Here is a 21574-nt window from a genome sequence, read left to right as displayed (position 1 = left end):
CTCAGCACCACCACAGCATCACTCAGGGGCACCACAACATCACTATGGGCTACCACAGCATCACTGAACGCCACAGCATCACTCGTTCGCCACCACAACATCACTCGGCACAACCACAACATCACTCGGCGCCACCACAACATCACTCTGCGCCACCACAGCATCAATCTGTGCAACCAATCAACAACTGGTTCAAATATGTTCTCTCAATTTTTCAAGCTTTATTACAAATGTCACAAAAAGATGTTAATATTTCACTTCTGTTCTTGGATTTTTGTCACAATAAAATACCCTAAGCATAATCTTCACAAAAGTTATTTACAAAATTTAAGCTATTGCCATTATAAATTACAATAACTTTTATTTAAAAAAATTAAAAAACATTGTTATTTGTAATATCAATACATGTAAGTCACGTACATATAACACATATTGCATTACAAATGCTATAGGTATCAAATTTGCAAAAGTTATACTTATTGGCAGTGTAAATGACAAAGCTATTAATTTCGCTATTTTCAAAACCAACACAAAAAAAAATTGTCATTTACAATACCAATAGCTCAAACTTTCCTAATGCGAGACCTATTGGCAACGCCAGTGCTTGTTACTATTGCAGCTAAAGGGAGTGTAAGCACAGGAGAGGAAGAGTTAAAATGAAAGACTTACAATTAAAAACACCCGTCTTGGGTCGGTATGGGAAGGCATTGCCAAAGCCAATAATTCTGGCTAAATAAATATAAAGTCCCAAAAGCGAGACCAATTGGCTAAGCCAATGCTTGTTTTCTTCCGATAAAGCGTCACACTAAAGTAGCACACATAAGGAGACGGCAAACATGGAAATGTTAAGCATAAGCAGCCTGAAAACTTGGCAGCTATGATAACGACTACCACGTCAAACGTGTGCGCTTAGTGGCTTCAAGGCACTGTAAAAATAGAATGCGATTTGACGAAACATTTCCACAGTGAGGTGATCTTGGATGTTCTTGGGTAACTCACGTCATGTGATTGGCTGTAAGACATCACATTAGTTTTCTATTGGCTGCGAGGCAACAGGGGTAATAAATCGATTGGGATTGGTTAGATAATTCCTTGTCGGTAGAATGTGGCTGTGGAGTACCAATGTATGAAAGTCCACCTGATACCGCATGTAGCTCATGTTCCTGCCTTTGGTCAGTAGGCGGGATCTAGTGACGTCACCTCAGAGAAGCTGACTGTAATGGGTCACTGTCCCTGCCTATCATATCGAGCCCGCACCTTGGCTTGAGGTGGGACAGCCCGACTCCGCTACGTAGCAGTTTCTCTGACGGGTCGCCACCCGGTCCGTACACTATTCACGCGTCATCTCCTGCGGCCCTCTACGTTCTTCGCTCCCCCCCTTTCAGAGCACTTCGACTGCCTGCTCGGGCCTAGGCCCCACCCTACGCTGCAGCAGAGTGCTCCTTGTGTGCAGAGGGTTGAAGTAGGTCTCTGCGTCTCCCACCAGGACTCTCTCTTGTTCCTACAACCTCTGCTTTGGACGCGACGAAAGCGGTGAGTGGAACTCCTACCTTCTTAATGAGGTTGCCCTCCGCAGTAGGGGCTGCCCCCCGCCCCCATATCCTACCCCTTGCGCAGGTGGGACTTACCTACATTGTAATTCCGCAATTCTTATTTTTGGAAGCGTGGTTCCCACTGATCTTGATATGTGCGACCTTTCCGAGTGGCACTAATTCGCAAGTCTTAAAAAGCAGTTATTTACATTTACTCAGATGTACAGTTCAATATAGAAAATACCCTACTGTGCAAGGTTAGCTTGTAGAAATAAACTCCAGACAGCTACTACAGATGTAATGTGTAGCCAATCTACTTCCTTTTAAAAATATCGACTTTCCGGGAAGCAGTTGTGGAGCATTTATGATAAACATAAGTAGTTGTCCATTTACGTTGGTTCATCCAAAAATGTCTTCCTTTTAAGATGGACTATGTGATCATTTTATAGCTGGTTTGGCGAAAACAACGTGGCAGTTGGGGGCAAGTGAGTGTGGGGCAGTTGGAGTTTATCCTATTCAATTTTAAAATAACATGAATTCGAAATACATCGCCGTCTTTAAATCTACAGTAATAATGGCATTTAGCCTTCAAAGCGCTAATGCTGACAACTCTCCTATATTGATGACTTTTCGGTAGTCGCAGTCCTCTGGGAGTGATCTTCCTGTGTGTTCTGTACTGTTTTCAAATTACTTCATTTGATTAATCTCAATCAGCGGCACTTTGGCCTACCGCCATAACGCTACTTTTATGTACTTTTCAAAAAGATCACAGATCGGTGTAATGGAGGTGGACGAGTCAGTCAATTAATACGGAGAACCGAGACAATGTTCTGGCTTGACTCAAAGTGCCCTTGCGCAAGCCGAAACATGAAAATGTTAGCCATGTATATATGCAACAAACTCGATATTAAATTATCATAAGGTGTCTCCAATAAAGTGTATTTCTTTAACATGCGGAATTTTTCCATCAAAGTACATTTATTTGTTTATATTTATATAGTGAAGTATGGGGCAAGTCAGTTGTCATGTGCACCTTTTATGTTGCCTAGATTATTGTACATTCAGCAACATTATAGTATATTAAATCAAACACAAGAGTTTTGTCTTTTTTTTATTGTGCACATCCAGAATTTGAAAATTTCAGTGCACGCTCATGTGATAAAGAACAAGCAGCATTGGCAAAGCCAATATGTCTGGCTTTCTGCGAGCTATTTACCTTTTCAGTGTTTTTAACCATGTTACATGGCTGCTGTGCAACAAGGCTAAAAACATTGGCAAAGATAATAGGTTGCATACCAGAGACCTATTGGCTTTGCCAATGTTCTCCTTTTCTGGGTAGGGGCAAGCAACAATGCTGGATGAGTCAGTAGGGGGGAGGGGCGAGTTGTAGGATGGATACTATACCACGGAGAGGGTCTGAATGGTGGGAGTGATGCAGGAAGAAAACAGGGTGGGAGGGGGCAAGCAACAACGCTGAGGGTGGGAGGGGGCAAGCAACAACGCTGAGGGTGGAAGGGGGCAAGCAACATTGCAGAGGGACAGGGAGAGCAAGCAGTAACGTGCAGATGGAGGGGAAGCAACACAGCAAATGGAAGGGCTAGGGGGCAAGCAACAATACAGCGCAGGACAGGAGGGCAGGGAGCAAAGCACAACACAGGGATGGGGGGCAAGCAACAAGATGGAGTGATGGGAGATTGCACAAAACAACACAGAACTGTGAGGGTGGAAGGGTGCAAGCAACTGAGAGGGAGCACAACCACACAGAGAAGAACAATAGGGTGAAAGGGAGTAAGCAACAACACAGAAAGAGGAAGTAACCACACAGAGAGGGATGGAAGGGGGCAAGCAGTTAAAAAAGCAACAACACAGTTGTGAGGGAGGCAAGCAACAACACGGAGAGGAACAGGAGGGTGGAAGGGGGTAAGAAGCAATGTAGAATAAGACCAAATAGAGGCACACAAGATGGATGACCTGTAAACGCATTCCCTCTTATGGAGTGTTTCAGCAAAAAGAAAAAAGTAACTCCGAGCGTAAGCTGAGGAAGTAACAATCACTTGGTCCATGCTCGGGACAAAGGGTAAGTGAAGAAGGCACTTGCTGAGCAAAGAGAAGCAGAGAAAGAAGTGTTTGTGATGCCAACCAGTAGTAAGTAGTGGGCGGGCTCTAAGCCTATTGTTATCTAACAAAATGTTTTGCAATGACAACTCGTGTGCGGTCTCCGGCAAGATCTAACAAGCATTTGCAATGCAATAGGTCTCGCATTATTTAAGTTTGAGCTATTATTATTGTAAATGGCAATGTTTTTTGCTTTATGCTATAGTTTTCTTATGTACATAAAAAGCTACATATAAAGTATTTGTTGTTAAAATTATTTATGCAGTATTTAAATTTGTTTGCATAAAAGAATTTTTTTTTGCAGTAGTTACATTTTGTTTTTATAAAAAGGGACATATAAAATATGTTGCATATTGACATATAATGATGCAGCCCACCTATGACTTATGCAGCAGCAAAATGGCGTCTTCTGCATGATTATAGCCCCTCCCCTCCACATAATGTATCACTTGCCAAATAATGTATCACTTGCCACATAATTCATCGCTTGCCACATAATTTATCACTTGCCACATAATTCATGACACATAATTTATCACTTGCCACATAATGTATCACTTGCCACATAATTCATCGCTTGCCACATAATGTATCACTGCCACATAATTCATCGCTTGCCACATAATGTATCACTTGCCACATAATTCATCGCTTGCCACATAATGTATCACTTGCCACATAATTCATCGCTTGCCACATAATGTATCACTTGCCACATAATTCATCGCTTGCCACATAATGTATCACTTGCCACATAATTCATGACACATAATTTATCACTTGCCACATAATTTATCACTTGCCACATAATTTATCACTAGCAAAATAATGTATCACTTGCCACATAATTCATCGCTTGCCACATAATTTATCACTGCAGGCACAGCCGCACAGTGCTAACACGGGACTTTAAATTGCCAAAACTAAGTCCGCGTTTGTGTGCACTGCATGCAGCAGCAGCCTGCAGTTACCGCAGCTAGTGATTAGTGAAGCAGGTCACACTGTCACAGAGGCTGCCGCATAGCTGCCAAGGTTTCAGAGTGCTGTGTGACATTTTCATAATTTCAGTGTAATTATGAGTGCCATTTGAAAGACTTTGAGTGACACTTTCTTGCGAGCCAAATCAAGCAATGAAGATAAGATAAAACATATAAATATCAGAAAGTACACCCGTCTGAGCAACGAGAAACTTTAATACCTTAACTGCTGCAAAGTACCAGAAATGGAACGGCACTAACATAGTGCCCTTATAATCTGAAGTGGCATTTGAGCTCCATTGCACTGACTGGTGATTGCTTGCCTATGATGCAATTTAGAGGAAGACTGCAAACAGCAGAAAACCGTCATGTAGAGATGGCAGGTAATGGAACATCCACCAAAAACTGATGGCTACAAAATCTGTCTTACCTCTCAGCACCCCCCAGTCCCGCCCCTCCTCATTCAGAGGTTGGGTACCGTACATCGGTGTGTTCGATCATGATTGTGAATTGTGGAGTAGCTCCATCGTCACTGAAGCCTAGCAGGAGTGGTGTGGGGCATCAGCTGCTAGCCTGCTACAATTTGGTATGGCATTACGTAAGAAGGCAAAACAAATCTGTTGTTTTTTTCTGCATACACGATGCAGAACATGGTGGTGCTGGTCATGGAAAAATGATCAGTGGCTGCTGACTTTGGCACTGGGAGCCAGGTTCCAAACTCGACTAACCGGCCCAAAATATTGTGATTCTGGGAAAATAATTTAATTTCCACGTGCCAAACAGCTAATGAACTTGACCTTGTAATGAAACTGTGGCGCTAGAATAACCCTTCAATTATACCATCGGGTCACCTTCGCGCCATATAAAAAACACTGCAAAAGAAAGCACGCCCTGGGACTAACTTTCCAGTATGTGTGGAACCCTGGCTGAATAGTGGACTGAATAAGGCCCTGCCCTGCCTGAAACCTCCTTCGCACTATTTGTCTTGTGAAAAACCCGGGTGGCACAGAACGTTGGGGAACACTGAAAAATGTAAATTAAGTACTCACGTAGTTTGAGAGGTGAAGTAAAACTGCACGCAGCTTCAGGGTCAGCGATACCAGGTCCTCGACGCTCCAGTAGCTTGTCTGAATGAGGGCGTATTTAGTTTATAATTTTGAAATAGTAAGGGCGGCTGCAATAATTCGGCGGGGAGTAAATTAACAACTGAGCAACAGGCAAGGCGATAGCCCGGGTCAGTGCGAGGTGCCTGCAGCAGTATTGTGAACGGCGCCATGATTCAATTTGCGGCGCCACCAGCAAAACGGCCAGCAGTGAGGGGCGGCACCTTCCTCAAACTCCGCGCTCCAGCAGCAGGATGTGCTGCAAAGTGCAAGCACAACCTGACTGGGCCCGGCATTCTAGTCTTTGGTTCATGGCGTCAGAGCCGTGCCGCGGGTGAATGTTCCCGCAGCCCGGCTCGAACAGGAAGCCAGGCAACCTGTGTTGGGACGGGGGCGGGGCCGCAAAAAGACAGGAAGCAGACGGGAGCCTACCCCGCGCTCCTGTGCCCGTCAGCCGGAAGATTGCCGGAAGATTTGCCTCGTGGAGAGCCCCGCCTGCTACTAGGATGACCCGCTGCCTGCCGAAGGAGAGAGGGACACACTAAAAGAACTCGGTGAGTGGGGTGTGAGGGGGGGAGCGGACATGTGCGCGCGCGCGCGTGTGTGTCTGTCTGTGTGCCTGTGTGTGCGTGTGTGCCTGCGCGTGTGTCTGTGTGTGTGTATGTATGCATGCATGCGTGCGTGTGTAAAAAAATCCGATGACTGGTGGGGGGGGGTTGCAAAGTGAAAGTAAGCAGCGCGTGTGTATGTGCGCATGCGTGAGTGCTGTGTATGCGTGTGCCTGTGATGTGCGCATGCGTGAATGTTGGTGCGCGTGCAAGCAGCTGAATCCAGCCGGGGAGAAGCGCGTGACAGATTTTTGTCCCTCATTCCCCCGTGTCAGCTCGCTATAGTCTCCGACCCTGGACTGACGCATCCTTCGGATGCTATTCCAGGGCGAGACCTAAAAAGGAGGCAGGCTGAAATCAATCCTTTGCTTAGGATCGCACTTTTTGATTAAGAGGAGAAGTCGAAATTGATCTAGGGTTTTCTGGTTCTAGCCTGTGCTGTTCAGCCACTAAATGGGTATGTCTTTCTCTACCCTGTTTTGCTCAAAAAGTTAATGCTTTGTTTTTAAATTCTTGGTGCGTGAGGTTAGAGTGTGGGTCGGAGGCAGAAGTGATATGAACATTCTGCTTGTTTACGACTCAAGGGTTCAAGAGAACCTCAAGCCAAGTCAGAGCGAGGTATCTCAGTGGCTCGCCCACCTGTACATTGTACATCCAAACCATCAACCTTACAAAATGGCAGTGTATATCTTTTTTGTTGTCTAACCTTCTTTGTTGTCTAACCTTCTTTGTTTATTGACACCTAACAAAGTCTGTTTTTTTAGGCTAGCGTTAAAATTGGTAGATTTAAACTTGAATAATTTGAGCCAAGTAGGTATGCCCTCTGCTATGAATAGGCCTCTCTCCATTCTCCATCTGCTTTTACCTTAAAAAGCTCTTATTTTCGGACATATGTCAACATGTAATTAGAAGGCTTATTTTATACTTTAGGTTAATTCCTGGGTGTCAAAAAACAAAGAAGGGAGTGAAGAGATATATCAGTCATGGACTCTTATCTCCTCTGTAAGTTATGAAAAAACAACGAGTCCACTCAGAATTTACAAAATAAAGTGCTTGAACTTCAGTGACTAAACCCAAGTGAACCGTTTGGTTACTAGCATGGGAAAGCAATAAAGTTTTTAAAAATAACCCTCCCCAACCAAACGGTCCCTTGGTGGCATGCTTCATCATCTGGTTCTTCCCGCTCACTGCGGGGCGTGCGTGCTACAACCGACAAATATGCGGTAGCACTTTGGAGTGAAGTGAACTATGTGTATTGGTGTGAGAGTGGAAAGGTCAGGAATAAGTGAGTTAAAAAAATTCCTGACTTTATGGAAAAATGAAACTTTAATGCTCCCTATAGCTGTTATTCATAAAAAATGGGGGATAAAAGGAGGGAAAAGAGCTTTAATGAGCAGCTCCCTCGCTGGTCGACAGTGTTTGGTCGCATTGTGATTGGCCAGTCGGGACCGCCAACTGTAGGTGACTTTAAAGATTCGCTGGGGCGTGGCATGATCACTTCTTTTGCCTCAGGTTGGCCTCTGATGCAACTGAAAGCATGATTCTTGGACCAATGCCTACTGAATTAAAATATCCACAATTACCTTGGCAGCCACTTTGCTTCACAGACAGTCTGGTTCTGCTTACAGGCTGTCTCAAATCCGTTAAAGCAGTAAAGTGAGCGTGCAATTCTTAAGAGCTCTGGACCACAGATGGTATTGCAAATGTTTGCTATTAAGAGTTTCCCTAGGAAATCCCCATAATTTTTTTGTAAGAACTCACCCACTGTGATTTCTCAAGTGGCATGCTTTATAATCGAGTTCACGCCCATATACTAGAAGTTATCTGGGTGGGCTCAACCTCGAAATTTAAAGGGAGTTATTTGTTGTTTTTTGGGAGTGATCTCAAAATTAAAATTGCCTCGAGGTGCCTTCCAATCTCACAATGTTTAATTAGATTGAGTAAGGACCCCTGGTACGTTTAAAACATGAGTCAATGCTATAGGAGAAAATTATGTACTCCTGTATCTAAAATAGGTCTACATGTTTCAGCCCAAGTGCGCCTTCTGAGGTCGGTTGGCTTTCGTCAGGACTAAGTGATTGGATTCCCATATATAATTCTATTCGGAAATTCGTAAGTCTATGCACTATACTCTGCCATTCCAATCATACTTATGCCATCATTCTTGCACACCACATATTTTACCAAAAACTCATTGAGTTACTTCCTCAGTGTAGTTCTTATGGGTAAGGAAAAAAAAGCGTTTGTCATGATTAGCCATTCAGGTCTATATTCTCTGTTTGCTGTGGTACCATACTTTCTTGTAGTCACATGCCGTATGAAAATATCACACCATGAAGTCTTGCTGATTGCATCCTCAATCTGCACAGGAAGTCCGGATTGGCATATCCATGGCTCGTGCTCATTAACACTTACTTCATCAAAGGTCCTTCTCTGTAATTACACCTATAGGTTCTCCTCGTTGCCTGCATCTTCTCAGGTTAACATGGAAGAGTGCTATGTCTGCAGGCCGTGGTGTCTACCGGGTAACTTGACATCCATCATGCAATAGAACGTCATCACGCATGACTAAGGGAGCCTAGACTACTAAATTGTGTTGACTCAACTTCGTAATGCCTGGACTTCATTTGTGTGTTAGAGATCTATAAATTTATCATTACTGCTTGGCACCAAATGTTTTGGAGATATATGCAAAAAAACTTGAACTACCCCAGAGTCCTCTGCTTCTTTTTTGCATAATTTATGCTCTATGCCTGAAAGGGTATCGTTTTGAAATATACATCCATACAATCGAGAATCTTTCTCACCTCAATGAAAGAAATCCGCAGCTCCAACAGCCTCTTGTTTGATTAATTAATTTAATGGCAAAGAAAAAAAGGAAGATGCGTTTCAACCTCCTTCGGTCTTCGACCATACAACCGTGATGTTGACATTTATATATCGTCCACGTGACACACATTAAACCTAAAGAAAATACTATTGTAAAAGGTTACAGGCACCTTTCTACCTTAATCTAAAAGAAATATAACTTTATGCATGTTCGTTGAACAGCATTTTTAGCCACAAAAATAAGAGAGCATAGTGTGTAATCATGTTGCAGCTTTAGTTAAGATGCTTTTTAAAAATAAAAAAAAGAAATGGGAATTTTCTTTGGGGGTGTTTCAAGGAAATGCAAAATACAATTTATGCAACCACTAGCAAATCTGCTGTACCAGTTCAAGTGACATTACAATTCAAAAAATACATCTTTATCATCAATGATCATTTGCCCAGCACAGCATTTCGAATGTATATCCCCAGAAATAGTATACATGAAACTAGAAACATTTAGAGGTGATGGCATCTGAATATAGCAGCAGTGTCCCGAGTGCGCTTTGCGATTTCCATTCTATACATTTATCGCCCCCCCAATGTCATACTGATCCCCAGTTTGGACATCAGTGAGGTCAGAATCCCCATGTACACTCGTCTGCTCCCGAACCCATGTAATAAATGGTTCCCATATCTCCCTGGGCCGAGAGGTGGGTGGCATCAACTCCCAAAAAGTGGTTAACTGAACGTGTCTGTACGCAACCTCTCTAATCCATTCTGTGACCGTGGGCTTCCGCTTCCTCCCCCAGTGTATTGCAATTTGGCGTTTGGCAAACAGTAGCAATAATGCATGTAATTTACGTTTCTGTATGTGTGTTTCCTTAACGTACCCTAGCAATCCCAAGAGGGGAGATGAGGACAGGGATAGACCCAGAATTTGGTTAATAGATGTAAAAATCTGGGAACAGTATTCAGCAAGCATTGGACATTCCCATGCCATGTTGAGGAATGAGGCCGACTCCATCCCACACCGCCAGCAGCAGTCATCATCCCTTAGCCCCATTCTACGTAAGCTAATGGGTGTTCTGTAAAATCTATGTAAGAATTTGAAGTGGATTAACCGAAGTGTGTAGTTTTGAGAAAGCTCAGTTAGCTGAGTACAACAGTATGTCCATTGATAGTCTGATAGTGGGAGCAGTAACTCTGCGTTCCACCTCACCAATGCATTGGGCCTTGTCACTGCGACATACTTTTGCATTCGCTTGTATAGTCTGGTTATAAGCCGATGTGGCAATGGTGATTGAAGTATGTTCTCCAGGGCCAACAATGGGGGCGGGGGGCTGGGAAATCACTGTGCAATGCTCAGCAGGCAGCCTTTAGTTTGTGATAGAGAAATATTTTCCCGAATGGTACCCTCTGTCCCTCCTCCGCCAACGGGGGGTCTCTAAAAACATCCCCTGGGTAGAGGTCCGCAAACGTGTGAAGTTTCAATTTCTGCGCTACCTTTGTACTAATCTCATCCTTAACATTTAGTAGCATTGGCTTTTGGGCTAAGGGAATTGAAGGGGCATACAATATCTGAGCTCCCGCCCGCCTCCGCAACCTATCTTAAGCCCATCGTAGTTTTTCGGGGGTATCTGTGTCTTCCGTGGGTCGCCTATACTTCTGGTATACCGCTATGTCCAAGGGAACCGGTGCCACTGCATCCCTCTCCACAGCCACATGAGGTTGAAAAGGTGTCGGGTGGACCGAATGATGTAAAAATTGTGCTTGTGCACTAAGTTCATATAATTTCATATCCGGGGCGCCCAGGCCACCCTGCCTCAGCGGGAGAGACAATAATTCCCACGAAACCCGCTCCTTGCCGCCTGCCCACACTAGAGAAATTAACAATGATCTCAGAGTTCTAAAGAATGGTTGAGTAAGAATGATCAATAAGTTTACAAAGAGCTGCAAAAATGTAGTCCGCACAATCATTTTCACCAACGAGATTCTCCCTGCTAATGATAACGGAAGCTTAGCCCACAGAGCAACTTTCTCCTCTAGCCACATGATGGCCCTACCATAATTTATGTTCCAGATTTCTTGTAGGTTTCGACTTATCCATTTTCCCAAATATTTTACTTTCTCATCTTCCCACTGCATTGGGAACTCCGTAGTGCCAGTCTTGGTGTTATCAGTCAGGGGAAAGATCATTGATTTAGACCAGTTTATAGATATACCGGCCAGCCCACTAAATTTGATGAACTCCCTCAGTATGGCATCTAAATTCTGTGCAGGGTTCAAAATATACAGTGTAACATTGTCTGCGTAAAGCGATATCAGGAGGCTTCGAGAGCCAAACCCTATTCCTTTGTCCTTGTGATGTTGTCGGACGCGAGCAGCTAGTGGCTCCATTGCAATTGCAAATAACATGGTGGACAAGTGACACCCCTGGCGCGTGCCCCGTGTAATCGGGAATGGAGCAGATATGAGACCATTCACACGTAATCTAGCTGTAGGCTCGGTATATAATAGCCCAATCAATCTGATGAAAAGGGGGCTAAATCCCATCCTCTCCAATATTCTAAAAAGATAGGGCCATTCGAGTGAATCAAAGGCTTTGGTCGCGTTTAAAAACACTGCCGCAGCCTGTACAACCGGATGTAGATTTATTTAAAATTTTATTTTTATTTAAAATGTTTTATTTAGCGCTACTGGACCCAGGAGTATCAGAGCGCTTTACAGACAGAAAAGAAAAATACACATCTAGAGCCAATAATAAACATAAGAACAAATAAACATCTAGAACAAAGTAGAACACCATTACCAAGTGAATAAAAACTAGCATGGGATAAAGCATTTCAGTTAGAAGAGGAGATTGAGGAAAGGGAGTAATTTAGGGGTAAGTAGGGGGGATGAGGATGGTTTAAAAGATAGGAGAGAAAAGGGTAGAGGGAGAAGGAGGGGAGGCAGTAGGAAAAGAAGAGAGACTGGGTGGGTTGAGGAGAATGAAATGGGGACTGAATCAGAATGGGGACTTTAGGTGCCCCAATATTTGTTTAGAAGAAGCACCTTGAGTCTTTTTTTGAAGAGAGGGTAGGAGGGGTTGCAGCGAAGATCTTTGGGGAGCGAGTTCCAAATCGTAGGGGCATTACCAGAGAATGCACGTGATTGTGTCTTAGTATAGTTGAGTCTCGGGGGGGGGGGGGGGATGAGGACAAGGGCATTGGTGCTTCTCAAGGACCTGGAGCACCCAGCTTTTTGTAGTTTGTCAGAGAGGTAAGAGGGGGTGTTCTGGTGAAGGGCTTTATGAGTAATACATGCCAACTTGAAGGTGGATCTACCTTCAATTGGGAGCCAGTTAAGGTTTTTGAGGATAGGAGAAATGTGATCGAATTGTTTACAATCTGAGATGAGTCTAGCAGCCAGGTTGAGGACAGATTTAATCGGGGTAAGCTGGACTTTAGGGGTGCCAGCAAGGGTAGCGTTACCATAATCAAGTCTGGAAAGTACAAGAGATTGGACAACAATTTGGAAATCGTCCGCTGGAATGAAAGGTTTGATTTTTTTTTAAGGTGGAGAAGGGAGAAGAGAGCACCATTCGCAGCATTTTTAATGTGGGGGATGAGAGTAAGATTCTTATCAATGCTGATGCCCAAGGATTTGACAGAGTTAGAAGTGGAGAGGGAGCAGTTGAGTGCATTGATGTCATTGATCCAGAGTTGGATGGGCAGAGAGCAGTTTTTGGGGGTGAAAAGAATGACTTCAGTTTTTTTGGGATTCAATTTGAGATGATTCAGATGGAACCAGATTTGGACTTTATTCAAGGGATCATTGAGGAGAAGGATTTCATGGCGGGATTTGATCTTGTAGTATAGTTGTGTGTCGTCCGCATAGAGGTGGTAACTAATATTAGCTTGTTTTAGGATGAGGGTGAGTGGCTCTATGAATAGATTAAATAAGGTAGGAGAAAGGATAGAGCCTTGTGGGACCCCAAGTGAGACATGTTGAGGTTTGGATAGGCAGTGACTGAGTTTAATTTGTTGGGATCTGTTTTGGAGATAAGAGGAGAACCATTGGTGAACAATGCCCTCAAACCCAAAGCGGTCTTTAAGAGTATTAAGAAGGGTGGGATGGTGGACATGTCGAACGCCGCAGAGAGGTCAAGGAGGATAAGGAGGGAGGATTCACCTTTATCAAGAGAGCAATGAATGTCATCAGTGATACTGAGCATGGCAGTTTCTGTGCTGCAACCTTTTTTAACACCAGATTGGAAAACGTCGAGGAGATTGAAGTGATATGTTTGTCTAACTGGAAAAATACACATTTTTTACGGGCTTTGGAGAGGAAGGGAAGATTAGAGATAGGGTGTAGATTATTCAGGTCATTAGGATCAGCGGTGGGGTTTTTAAGGATGGGGAAGATTTGACCAAGTTGAAGGGATGCTGGGACGCAACCCGTGGCAAGGGAGGAATTGATGATATTGGTCCAGATGGGGGCAATGATGTGTTTAAGTTCCTGGACCAACTGGGCGGGCAGAGGGTCATTGGTGTGTGAAGATGGTTTGAGTTTAGAGATGATATTGAGGACAGTAGATTCGGAAACTGGCCGAAATTCCTTCCAGGAGGCATTGTTTTTGGTAAAGGTGTCCTTAGAGATGGGGTCAGGGTGGAGTAGAGATGGGGGGTGGGGGGGTATAGAAGGGTCGTGGCACGGAGGGGCAGATGGGCATGGTGAAGTTGGAATGTTAGTGGGGTGTTGTTGGCTGATGGTAGATTGGGATGGGAGAGGTGGAGAAGAGGAGGATAATTCAATAGAGTTGACTTTGTTCGAAAAGAAGCTGGCGATTTCTTCACATCTTTCGACAGTGGCTTTTATTTTAGGGGGGCCAGAGGAGGTTTGTTTTTTAATAATGCTAAAGAGTTCTCTGGGACGGTTTTTAGCCTGGTCAAGTTGTGTGCGGAAGAAAGAGGCTTTTTCAGCGAAGATGTGCTTCTTGTATTTGGCTCTGGCGTGTCTAAGGAGTGTCAGGTTATCGGGAGAGGGATGATTCCTCCAAGAGCGTTCCGACTGTCTGAGGGCCCGTCTTTCTTTATTAAGGTCAACATTTTTTTTTTATTATTTTTTTTTTTTTGGAAAACCTTTATTGGTGCATATACAAAATACAGACACAGGCCTACAACCTTCTGGCCGGCCACAACTATTTTGAGCAGGAGCGCATACAAAATGGCAACGCAACATCACAACGATAGCAATAATCGAGCAGTCAGGAGGTACATTGTAAATCACGTGTTATCGCGCCTCAGGAGCACTGAAGGTTAATTTTAAAGGTTCCGTAGCAACTATTAAAGTCCAACTGTTCCATTTCAATTGAAAATAGCAACCATAAACTAAGAAAAACGGGGTCCATGTCGGAGTGACATAACAGTAGCCTCAGAATTACACATAGCCAGCAACCCAATATCGAGTCCCCTCAGGCGGTATGGCGGCCCAGAAAATGCACGGCAAGGGTATCAGAGCTAACATCTCAATAAATAACCACCGCCGCCCGCCCACCAGCAACAGCGACACGGACCCAAGGTAGAAAAAAGAGAAGAACTAAAGAAAGAAGAAAAACAAGGCACCATAGAAACAGAAGAAACCGAAAAACCCAGCCCCCAACCCCCCACCCTACAAGCATGCAGAGGCTACGGCCTACCCCCCCCCCTGCAGTGTGTCTGTCGCCCAATAAACCCGAAATATAGAATAAGAGAATAAAGAAAAGAAAAGAAGAAGTATCATAACACCGAAGATATAGGGAGCAAGAAAAGAACAACCTATTCTAAAACTCCCATGTTACACCTAACCCCGGAGGAGGGCCACAGTCACCGATTCCCGGATTCCACCGCTTGCACTAAACTTCCGCCCCTTACACAAAATCAAAAAGAAGACAGTCAATACAGCCATATGTGAAAAGGGATATCAAAATTAGCGCCCCTAAGTATACCAAAATAGCGTTACAGTCCGGGTCCCCACCAGCCGATCAAGACAAATTACAATATCACAAACAGCAAACCTCATCCCCAGACCCCCAGCCCACCCAAACATCCACCCCGTGAAAAAGGATCAAAATCGGACACATCCACTGCAACCTAAAATAGAAAAGGATCATTGCAAATAGCGCGTACAAATGTACCGGGAAAGCAGCACCATTCAGGTCTACGCCAGCCAAGGGAGAAAAGCAGCGCAAAATTATGCAGTTCGGGGGAACCTAAACAAAGTAAGAATGCAGCAGCACGACTCAAGCAATTTGGCACAGTAGGCGCACATAAGTACAAGGAACACATCAAAAGAGCAGTCCGATTAAAGTCTCTGTCAGCCAGTCCATAAAGAGCATTGATGAAGATTCCCTCATCCCTGGCCAGATCTTGAGCGTTTCTTCAAACATGGCCACCGGGGGAGGTCCAAATCAGACAAAGCCGGAGGACAAAATGGCCACCACCGATGAAAAGAAGGGAGGCAGAGACAAAATGGGCACCACCAGTCACTTGTCGAGCAGCAGGCAGATAGGATAATCACCCCCGAACACAGGAAGAGACATCCAATCCGTCGCCAGAAATCAAATGTTTGCAAAGCTGCAGGTTCAAAGGGGACCGATGTTAAAGTCAAAGTTTGAAACACTAACCTCTCCGTAGACAAAGTCTCAGACCCCAACAAAAGGGGAAACATTGTAGCGCCACTGAAGCAGTCGGACGGTCGTTCACCGGCATCACGGCAAATAGGGAAAGTCAACACCTTCCCGCGCTCGTTCCGAATCCCGGCGTCCCCAGCAGAGATAGACAAAGGCGAGCCAGAATAGTCCTGAGAAGTGGTCGAACCCCCTCGAGTAGAGAGAGGGATAACGTCGAGCCGCTCACCCAATTCCCGGAAGAAGGCACGCCAGTCACGGCGGAGCCCGGCAAGTTCGGCCAGAATGGCCCCGTATGTTAGCATCACTTGCCGGCATTCCAGCTCCACAGTAGGGAATGGTGCTCCAGGAGCAGTATCCGGCTCACCAACGGGCAGGGTGGTAGAATCGTTACACGAGACAGCCCTCACCATTCCAGGGAAGGCAGCCGCCATTTCTTCTGCCCCGGGACGGGCACACGGAGATGGGGGCGAGCGCGGTTACAATTAAACGCACTCCGGGTCACCGCTGCAAGCACAACACAGGGCCTGGGAGCGCCGCACGGGGGACGCCATTGCCGGTCCGCATCCAGGAGAAGGCGAGCATAGGGGCGGCCATCAAAATGGAGCGGCCGCGAAGAGTCGCAGTGTAGCCCAGGGAAGGCAGCCACAGAGGGTAGACGGCTGCACGACGAGTCGTCCCTACGGAGCGGGGCACTCAAGTGGTCAAGGATCCGTCAGAGTCCTCCTTGAACAGCAACAAGAATGAGCGCACCGGCACACCCCGGACTCAGCAGGCCGTTGCCGGGCCAGTGACAGTCGGCGGAGAGGAAGCAAAGGGGTCCCAGAGCCAGGGCTACGGCGATCGTCCAGGCAGCACGACGATATCTCTCCCAATCCGGCACGCAGGGACCTCGGAAGAACACAGATAGAAGCAGCGCGGTCATAGCATCGCCACACAGCAGTCAAAAGTCAGGATAAAAGTCAGGATGTCGGTGCTGGGTGCACAGGCTCGCGGAGCCGGGAATCAACACGTCCGTTCAGGTCGCCATCTTGGCTCCTCCCTCCTAAGGTCAAAATTAAACCAGGATTTGGGAGGAATTTTTTTGTTGTTGTTTCATTTTGATTGGGGCAATTTGGTCAAGCACTTGAAGGATAGAATTATTGTAATGTTCAGTTAGGTCATTGGTGCTGTGAGAGAGGGGGGGGAGGAGAAAACGGGATTTGATAGAGGATTCCAACTCCCCGGGGGAATAAGGTGAAGATTACGAGTATGGTTCAAGGGTAAAGTGTCAGTAGGAGTGGGGAGAGGAATAGAGCAGTTCATAGTGAAGAGGAAAAGGTGATGATCAGACCAGTTGACTGGAAGAATCGTTGAGAGAGAAGCCAGATCCTTGCTTGTCATAATGGCATCAAGGGTGGCGCCTTTAGAGTGATTCTGGGATTGGCAGAGTTGTGTCAGGTCAGTAATGTCCATGATATCTTTAAGGAGGATGACAGACGGATCATCGTTATTATTCCAGTGAATGTTAGTCGCCAAGAAATAGATTCTTGGAGTGAGTGAGCAAGGATTGAGTGATAAGATCTGACAGCTCATCGGTGAAGGGGATGGGATTACCGGGGGGGGTGATAAATAGTATGTAGCCGAATGGTGGGGAGTCCGTCGCAGTAAGATCAACACAAAGGTATTCAAAGGAAGAAGGGTCCTGGAGATGAACAAGCGTGAGATTCAGTTCCTTTTTATGAACTAGGGCAAGGCCTCCTCCTATTTGCTTTATTCTGTCTTTCCTAATGATGGAATAATCAGGAGGAATGAGCAAATCAAGGATAGGAGTCGAGTGGGGGTTGAGCCAGGTTTCAGTAAGGAATGCAATATCAATGTTTTCATTAAGAAGGGTTTCAGCAATATCGGTCGCATGGCTGGATGCGGATCGGCAGTTAATAAGCATGCAGTAGAGGGGTGCGGTGTCGGGGGATTGCGTACGGGGATCAGGGAGGATAGAAGCTTGTTGTTGAGGGGGTCTAGGAGATGTCGGGTGAAGGGGGAGACGACTCGTTCCTAGGAGGACAGGGATAGTAGACTGAGTGAACGGGGGACTGTGGGGAGGGAAGGAAGGAGAAGGGAGGGTTGAGGGATAAGTTAACCTCCAAGGATATTGGGTTTGTAGCATGTTGAGGCGAGGAAATCGAGGCAGTCGTATAGGGTTGGGGTGCATTGGCGGGTTCCATGGGTTTTGGTGAAGTCGGGGAGTTTGAAGGGAGGAGGGCGTCATGAGAAGAGTGCTCGATGATGCCAATAATAGGGGAGCTCTTGCTGTGGGAAGTAGAATGGGAGCTGATGAGTGATGAAGCGCTGTTAAAAGAAGGGACAGATGTGCAGGCGTGATCAGAAGAGTGGGCTTTAGTAAGGAGTGAGACTTCGGATCTGAGGGAGGAGAGATCTAAAACAACGGACGAAAGGAGAAGTTCAGTATTAAGGAGTGATAGTGTAAGGAGGGAGGAGTGGATCACCTGTTTTAGGGAGGAGTGAAGAGTAGGAGTTAGGATTAGGGAGAGGAAGGGTGGGGTAACCGGGGGGGGGAGAGGAGAAGGGGGTTATGATGGGTGGGAGGTTTCATAGTGGGGAAGGGAGGGATCAAGGAGATAGGAGTGGTTGGGGAATAGGGTTTATTAAGATCATTAGTTAAAGGAGGGGGAGGGATAGAACAGGATGTGGAAGTAGGTGTATTAAGGGTAGAAGGAGAGATCAAGGGCGTGTGAGAGGGAGTGGTCAGCGGGGGAGATGTAAGAGTTGCTGTGGGAGTATGGGGGGCGATTACAAGAGGGGGGAGGGGATATAGAGCATCCAAGGGGTGGGTGATACTGGAGTCAGAGGTATCGCGGTGGTACTGGGGGATTGAGGGGTGGGGGAGCGGGGAAGTGGTGTAGGGAGTCAGGGATGAAAGAGGGATTGAGGGGAGAGGGAGAGGGGAAGTAGGGTTGGGGGGTCAAGGATGGAAGAGGGAGGGGAGGGGACCGAGGGGGGTAGGGGGAGAGAGAGCCATTAGTGAAGGTGGGTGAGAGAGAGGCAGAGAAGTTGGGTGATTGCAAGATAAGAGAGTCGGAACAGTTTATACAATTTGGGGTATGAGTGGTTAGTAGTGGTTGAGAGAGAACCTCAGGGATCGTGGAGGAGGTGGGGGAGACGGTAAGGAGAGATAAGGGGGAGATTGGGTGAAGGGAGCCATAGCTGATGATAGCGCAGTCAACAATGGGGGACAGTTGCGGTTGGGTGAGGGCAACAGGGCTGGATGGAAGATTGGGTGAACAAGAGAGGAGGGAACGTGAGGCTAGGGGCAGTAGGGTGGGGGAGACCGTAAGGAGAGATAAGGGGGAGCGTGGGGGTAGGGAGTGAGAGCTGGTGATAAAGCAGTCAGCTATGGGGGACAATTGCGGTAGAGAGAGGGCAACAGGGCTGGATGGACGATTGGGTGAACCAGAGAGGAGGGTGAGGCTGGGGGGAGTAGGGTGTCGATGCTGGTACCAGTATTGAGAGTTCGAGTAGACCGTGTAGGTTGGGAGTAGACGTCACTGTTGAGAGAGGTTGTAGGAAGATTGGAGAGAAGAGTTAGGGAGGTAGGAGGCAAAGGGGGAGTTAATGGGACTAGGGGGTGCGGGGGTGGGAGGGGGTGTTCAACGATTGATTGAGGGATTGGGATTAGACGCAGAAGTGGAGTTCGAAGATGTAGAGGTGATTTTCAGACGCTTGGATGAGAATATTACCAGATTTGAAGATGGAAATGTCAATGTTTCCAGGAAAGGAAGAGGAGGGGGAGGTGGAGATTTTAACACTATACGGAATATTACGGGAGTTAGTGATCGGGAGGTGTTGAAGAAATAAGCTTTTCCATTTAGAGGGGCGTTTGGAGAAGAAGATGTAGTTGGTGATTAAGGAGGAGTTGAGTGTATTGTGGAAATCGGCAAATAAGGTTTCAGGGTGAAGACTGAGGAGCTTGTTTAAAATTTTTCTTGCCATGTTTGGTGAGGTGGGAAGGGTAGAGGATGGACCAGGAATTGGGACCAATTTTCGAGATAGGAGATACTGAGGAAGAAGGGGAAAGAGAGAGGGGAGGCATGATTAGGAGAGAATGGAGAGGGCGAGGAAGCACACAGATTAAGTCAAAAGATTAATCACAACAGGAAAAGGAAAGGCGGAGTTAAGGAAGAGATTCATTAAGCCAACGCAAAAATTACTGGGAAATGTGCGAGAGCACAGTAATAGAACAACTAATGAGGGAACAGTAAAATCAGATCAAATCAACAACAATAAAAGAACAACATAGTAATAAAAAGTATTCCAAAATAGACAACAATAATATAACACGTCAGAAAAAAAGAAAAGTGCAATAAAGGATAAATAGGACTGAGGAATATCTGCACTAGACTAAAGATGGGAGGTATGTGAGTCAGCTAAGGAGAATAAACAACCGTGCAAATATAGTAATAGCTGCGTAGATATCGCACAGAGGTAAAGTTAATATGTATGTCAGTGGTCATCCGCTACTGTCTGTGTTTCATGGGAAGTGGGGGGGGGGGGCACCATGCAAAGGGAGTGGATCATCTGAGAGACAGATGCGGAGAGGTGAACACCTGCAAAATACTGTATGGGTTGAATAGATATTGCAATAATGATACAATATTATAAGTTGATGGGAACCCCACTGTTGTGTTCAGACACAGCAAATGTAACCTGTGGGCATCCTGCTTCCAAACCTTTGGTTGTATAGTGAAGTCCCAGCAAAGCCTTAGACCCTAGGTCATCTGTCAATTCCAGACGCGATTCATCAGTCATAAATTAGAATATGATAAGTGAAGCCCAAAAGGCAAGGCTGTAATTGTGCAACTAAATATATACTAAGTTGAGAATCCTGCAATGTACTAGATTCCCTTGCCCTAGACCTCATAAGGAGTGCAGAGGGGTTTGACTTAAGAATAAGTAAATAGATAAATAAATAAATAAAAATATACAGATAAGATAAAGACTTGAGTGGTGTCTTTTCAATTGGTAATTAAATGGAATTTCGGGTCAGAGTCTGTCAAAAGATGGCCTCCACCTTGTCAGGCCTGGTTAAGGGAGCTGCAATCGACCCTTGTTTATTTTTATAGTATAGTCCTATTTTAATTACCATTGCCAGTTGCCGCCATTTTCAAGGGGAGTATGTAAGGGGCAGAATGGTATAGTCCTACTTCAGTTACCATTGACAGTTGCTGCCATTTTCGTGAGGCAACTCAATAATCAAAATGGCTGGGGACAATAAAACCTAAAATAAAAACAAAAACTGTAAAAATTGGAATGCCACCAACAACCAGCTGTATCCCAAAGTCAAAGAATCTGAGGCTAGACCACTGCTGGTGCACAGACGTCGAGGGGACCACTCCAATCCTCTTCACGACGGGGCACCGAGACAAGGCGCTGGAGAAAGGCAGCTCTGCCCGAGGCCGACCTCAATCAAGTGAGAGGGGGCCACCAAATCAGTTATGGCTCAGGTCGGGGCTCCGTGCCAGAGAGTCTCCTGCCTGGCGAGAGGCCACCGCGCGACTGAGAAAATCGTCCAGAGATTATGGGAAGTAGATCTCCCTGGTATGAAACCCGATTGGTCTGGGTGGGCAATAATGGGGAGCAGGGGTTGCAGCCTGTTAGCTATTAATTTCGCCAGAATTTTAATGTCCACATTAAGGAGCGCCAGGGGGCAATATGAATCAAGGTCGGAATCCGTTTTCCCTGGCTTGAGCAAGGTAATAATAATTGCTTTGAGCATCGT

The 21574-nt window shown here is 45.7% G+C and overlaps 1 protein-coding gene across 2 annotated transcripts in view; it reads left to right on the top strand.

Annotated features, from left to right (window-relative positions):
* The first annotated feature begins 1226 nt into the window (after positions 1-1226).
* Positions 1227-21574, top strand: part of CEPT1 (choline/ethanolamine phosphotransferase 1) — a 230728-nt gene continuing 210380 nt past the window's right edge. Inside the window, exon 1 of one of the 2 annotated variants that reach the window (XM_078644128.1) lies at positions 1227-1533. The gene's annotated coding sequence lies outside the window, so the exon portion shown is untranslated. The remainder of the gene's footprint in view (positions 1534-21574) is intronic. The other variant, XM_078644129.1, reaches the window with a different exon arrangement.

The sequence above is a fragment of the Lissotriton helveticus genome, chromosome 5_1 (assembly GCF_964261635.1).
Source record: "Lissotriton helveticus chromosome 5_1, aLisHel1.1, whole genome shotgun sequence".
In the NCBI taxonomy this organism is placed as follows: domain Eukaryota; kingdom Metazoa; phylum Chordata; class Amphibia; order Caudata; family Salamandridae; genus Lissotriton; species Lissotriton helveticus.
The sequence above is the reverse complement of the archived record's forward strand: the minus strand, read 5'-3'. Positions and strand labels throughout refer to the sequence as shown.